The sequence below is a fragment of the Xiphophorus couchianus genome, chromosome 10 (genome assembly GCF_001444195.1).
Source record: "Xiphophorus couchianus chromosome 10, X_couchianus-1.0, whole genome shotgun sequence".
Lineage (NCBI taxonomy): Eukaryota > Metazoa > Chordata > Actinopteri > Cyprinodontiformes > Poeciliidae > Xiphophorus > Xiphophorus couchianus.
In genome coordinates, this window is record NC_040237.1 from 3,448,079 (window position 1) to 3,453,751 (window position 5,673).

Here is a 5,673-nt window from a genome sequence, read left to right on the forward strand (position 1 = left end):
AAGCTTGGTGAGGGAGGACACATTTGAAACAAGACCGGGGTGCCTCATGAGAAAGCGAGTATAAAACACCATCAGCCACAAGGGTCCGCTCTTTGTTCCCCATGTCAATATCTGTGTAAACTATCGACATGCATCATAATCGTTCCCTCCTATCAAGTGTAGACTAAAGAACAATCTCCATTAGGTGACAGCGCCCCGGCAGGTTGATAAATGCTCCCTGACGAAAGGGAAGGAGTTGTGTAAAATAAAGAGGCATGTTCCAACAAGTCTTGTCAAAATGGTATTGATTTAATCATCTGCAGAAATACACATTCTTGGTTAGTGTAGCGTGGCAGCGGAGACGGCAGAAGCTGGGATACGCTTTACAGTTGTTGACGCGGAGACGCTCTCCCTCATTGGCTTCACAGGTGATGAAACACACACTGAGCCGCTCTCTCTCCCTCTTCAATCAGATGTTGTTCTGCAAAAAAGTGTGTGAAAATCTCTGCTCTATTTTTATTTAGCAGTGAGAAATGTAACTGTACGCGAGTGGGCGAGTCTATATGTACCAGACTGGTGTGACCGGCCGTCTCCTTGGCCTCTCAGCAGAATGCAGGGGCGATAGATAACAAAAGCCCTCCATCATCCAGACACACCAGTGGTGTTCCAGTAGCTGAAGTGAGGTGACCAGAGGTCTTGGTGTGTTTATTTAACATCAGGGTATTGGAGAGAGTTGCTCACCTTGGGAGAAATGGATCCCCTCTTTCCCTCACTGTAAACAGAGTGGCAAAACAACTGGAGGTCTCATTGCTCTAAAGTACAAGTTCATCAAGCAGGTGGGTGGGTTCATCGCTGGAATCTTGCAGGAGCAAGTAGATACTATAAAATATGTCTCTGCAGGAAAAAGCTGAGAAATGTGAAACGGGTGCTGCTACCCATAACACAATAATGGAAACGCAAAATATCTGAATGAAAATAGTCCAGACTAATTTTCACACGTGCAGTGTTATTTTTCATTAGATTCACCCCGTTTTTAGCTATATCCACTTCCCAGTCAGGTCTGAATAACTTCCCTGTCCCTGCAGAAGAAAAGCATCCCCACAGCATGATGCTGCTGCCATCATATTTATAATTACTTTGCCAATTAATTTTTCTCCCAACACGTAACAATCTGGAATGTGCTCAGAAATAGATAAACAGCAACGACACTGGTTACGATGTTAAAATTTGGACATACATAATGAACAGTGTACTTTGAACTCTGAAAGTGAATTTTAAACATAACAAGTAAACAGCAAAGCATTGTTTGTTATTCTTTAGTCTTTCCTTAATATTTTCTTCCCAAGCAGTCATAATTTCTTGTAGTCATTTAAAGATCTTTAGTCACTTTGCTGCTTAAGTATTAGAAATTTTACTGGGGCACAGTACCTGGGGTATATTCCATAGTAAAATAGTAAAAAAAAATAAATAAATTGCTACAACTGTTACAAATTGCTAACCCAATGAGCAGTCTGTAATTTCAATGAAAATCAAGCCTCGACCGCTGTTTTCTTACAATTGTAATCATTTAGGAGGTCAAAAGAAGTGATATTATTTGTGCACAGCTCATCTGAGCAGTGATGAGGTGAACACAAATAATGTGCATCAACCTACAAAGCAAAGATGTGCGCCTGCTGCTACTGCTGAGGGGGTTGGAGACAATCCCACGGTGACCTGACCTTGACATGTCTGAGTGAAAAGGCGGTGGGGGCTAATACCTCATCATATTGAGTTTGACTTTGGGCTCACTGTGGTGGGCACCATAAAACAATGGATAGGGCTGTGGACAAACAGCCATAAAAAAGAAAAGAATTAACAAGGATGACCAAATCAGCTTTAGTCTGCATAGGGAATATTAAAAATCCTGATCCATGAGATACATAAAAAAAAGTTAATTGGGATTGTTACGATGTTTTAGATGTCTGAAAACAAATTCAGACTTTTTTCACCAGCATCATCACACACTTTAGAAAAATCCAATAGGTATTATCAGTACATTTATTCAAGGCACCCAATGTGGAGAAAATTGCTTTTATTCAAATCTCTTGCTGTACAATTAATAACACTTAAAAAAGAAAACTTTTTTAAAGAATTTTTTAGCTATTATTGCATGACTTCTCTTGTCCACAGGATAACCATGACATGAGACAGAGGCCTGATTCTCCTTAGCTCTTTTCAAAATGGGAAAGAGAGGTAAACATGTCATTTATGAATTAGGAAAAAAATTCATAAATTAGGAAATGGCTAAAAGGAAAGTGCTGCTTACCTAAACTTGCCCATATCAACAATCAGAGTGGTAACTAAAATAAAAACTGGATCTGCGACAAATGATACAGAATTGGCCCAAGTCCACTTTCCATCAGTGAGTAAAACAAATTTCCAAGTCTCAGCATTTGAGAAGCATTGAAAATTGTTCGGTATCAAGGTATTTTTAGAGCTTTTTAAACATTTCACCAAGAGTGCCTAAAGGTAGAGTAGACAGCTTATTTTTCACCTCATATCCATTTTTACAGTGAAAACCTTTTTTGTCAATGTCAAAAAATATGATTAACAAAAGCAAAACTAAAGCTAATGATGGAAACACTCTTATCTGTCAGGTAAAGTGCTATTGTTGCGCCATGCAATCATAGCCAACCACTCCATAAAATGTCTACAGTACAAAAAAACAGTCTATCTTTCTAAAATCAGGACATAACTCATCATATCAAGGCAAGAGCTGAGCTTGAGACATTATTCAGTCCAGGAGGACAACTGGAGAGGTGTGGGAGACACCTCGTGTGAGCACAGGACCTTTATATATTACCTCCTGCTCCAAAGTAAGGACACAGAGAATGAAGATGACTGCCCTGTCACTGGAAAAAAACAGATGAACCAGCCAGACCTGACTGAACTGTTCACTTACTGCAGCCATGGCCTCATATAACAAACCGCAGGCCGAGCAACATCTTTTCAAATATAATTTTGATCAGTAGGGGTTGTGGTGCAGGTGTTCAGGTGTGCCTACTCTTCCAATACAATACAGGGATAACATGCTTGGTTTTCTTGATTATTCATTCTACTGTTCTGGTGTTTTAAGGTAATGATGGTAAACTGAGTTTCTATGCATTATGTAGTAGAATCCTTACAGAATATTGTGTTTCAGTGTAAAATGATTTTTCTTCCCCTTATATTTTGTATGGTGAAATGTCTCATACTCTTGTCCTTGTGGCTGATTTCCAGCAGCTTTTAGATATGCATCTGCGCCATCACACCTGATTCAAATATTTAGGGTGCTAGCTTGACTCTGTATTCTTTGAAGACATGCTGAGTAGGACATTTGATTCAGGTGTGTTGGACCACAGATGCATTTAAACGTTGCAGGATCTTTGAGTCCGTTGTCACATCCTTCTTTTTTTCCCCAGCCAGATTTAAACATCCCATGACCATCTTGGAATAAAGCTAAAACCGAAATATGCTTATCCTCCAGTGGTCAAATAAGCATTTGAAAAGATTAATCAAACAATAAGGCCTGTTCCTTTCTCCTGTCAGCCATTCCAAGCATTTGATATGAGGAATACATCTGCATAACATAGCAGGTCATAAAGTAGCACTGTTATTTGGTCATTGTGCTATTTGAGTAGGACATGGGCACATTCTGCAGCACAAGTACATCTAAGTTGTGTGAGGTGGGTATAAACTTTCATCTAAAATAAATAACTGCTACATCAATATAATGTGCATATTTCAAAACCTGATTCAGATCATTTACTCAAAACCTTGCATTCTGTCTAACATTTAGTCTGAGACAGGTAAAGTAGATCATTTATGATTTAAAGTGGCATCAAAATGAGCTGATACTCATATTAAACTGGATAAAAGACAAATGCATCACTTAGAGATATCCATTCATCTCACTGTTAAGGCAATTTTAGTCTTTATGTCAATAATGAAGATGTGTGTAGTATCAAGTAGTCAAGGTAATTAATAGGAATGTCACCAACATTGTATTAATAGCATCTTGCATGGCATCAATTTAGTGTAAATTGTCGTTTTGACAAGGCACTTTAATTAAAACTATCAAACCAGAATTAAAAGGAGCGTGGTGGTAATTTTGGGAGACTATCAAATAATGCTACCATATGGTATTTTTGCATGTCTTATCCCTGCTAATTATAAGTGATGCTCAAAAGGTTAGAGGCATGTTGGCAGATTCAGTGATCACCAGCATCCAGTCAGTGCAATAACTACAGGCCAAAAGAAATAGGCAAGGAACTGTCTCATGACCCATGCAATCTCAATGCAACAAACACAGTTCCATGCAAAAGTATTCAAAACTCTTGAACCTTTTCCCCATTCTGGTCTGAAATGTAACGCGTTACTTAGTAATAACGCCTTATGTTTCAGACCACTGAAACGTTACTCGTTTTTCAGTGACGAGTAATCTAACTCGTTACTATTTCAAATCCAGTAGTCAGACTACAGTTACTTATCGAAATCATTTTTGCTTTACTGTGTGTTACTGTTATCTTTTGTAATTTAATTTTACTTCCTCTATGCATCTTTGGGAGTAACCGCCGTTTCTATGCGACAGTTATCGGCAGCGACAGAAACATAAACAATGGAGGGAGATGCGCATTTTGTTGCTGGAAAAACAGGAACTCTTTTGAGTGTCGCTCGCAAAGTCCGATTATTATAAGCATATTTGGGCTTGTTTTTTTTCTAAAGTGGCTTGCACATTTAATGAGTCGCGGGCTGCGGTTTTTGGGCTTGGGAATAAGCAGACATAAGCCCCAGAATTTGTCTGACATCCAGTTAGTTTTAGTCAGACTCTCCCTGTCCGTCATTTCCCGGATGATCCGTCCTGCGGTGTCTTTGTTAATGTCAAGTTAATATATTACCTCTGAATTACGTCGAGCTTCTCGTTGCGCTCCAAAAAAACTGCAAAAATCCCCCCAAAAACATCAAGACTATGAACAGCGCAATAACCGTGAAAACAGTCACGAATGAAAGTATCCATAAAGTTGTGCAACTAAACGCCATTATAATTATTAATATTAAGATAAGTGTCACAAATCTGTGCAGCGGGACATCTGAGTTGTGGAGCCGCAGGAGGAGCGCTGTGCGCTGCGCTCTGATAACAAACGTAGGGCCGTAACGCAGAACCTGGACGCTGGACGCTGGAGGGGGGAAGGTCTAAAATCCTATTTATAGTTTACCAGACAATACTGGAACACACAAAAACATGCACACATTACTAAAGTTTTTTTGTACTGTTGTAACCATTAAACAATCTCCCCTTCAGTTCAACGATATAAGTGGAGACACATTGTTGATGTTACCTTTATAAAATAACTTACAATTAAGTATTGGCAAAGATCAATGTAATTTTCACAGGAGGCGGAGCTTTGTTGTTAGCAGCTGCTGAAAGTAACTAAAAAAGTTATTTTTAATGTAACTTAGTTACTTTTCAAATCAAGTAATCAGTAATATAACTAAGTTACTTTTTCAAGGAGTAATCAGTGATCCGATTAAAGTTACTTTTTTAAAGTAACTATGCCATCACTGCACACCACAATCAGAAACTTTAATGAATGTTATTGGGATTTTCTATGATATAACCACTACAGCAAAGTGGAAGTGGGAAATGTTTCCTAAATTTCTACAATCTGAAAGAAT

The 5,673-nt window shown here is 38.7% G+C and overlaps 1 long non-coding RNA gene across 1 annotated transcript; it reads right to left on the reverse strand.

Annotated features, from left to right (window-relative positions):
- Positions 1-326: 326 nt before the first annotated feature.
- LOC114152277 (uncharacterized) lies at positions 327-4,940 on the reverse strand. Its single transcript, XR_003597094.1, has 3 exons — positions 4,896-4,940; positions 549-751; positions 327-460 (listed from the first exon to the last, which is right to left on the reverse strand). It is a non-coding gene; the product is annotated as an uncharacterized LOC114152277 (long non-coding RNA).
- Positions 4,941-5,673: the final 733 nt, after the last annotated feature.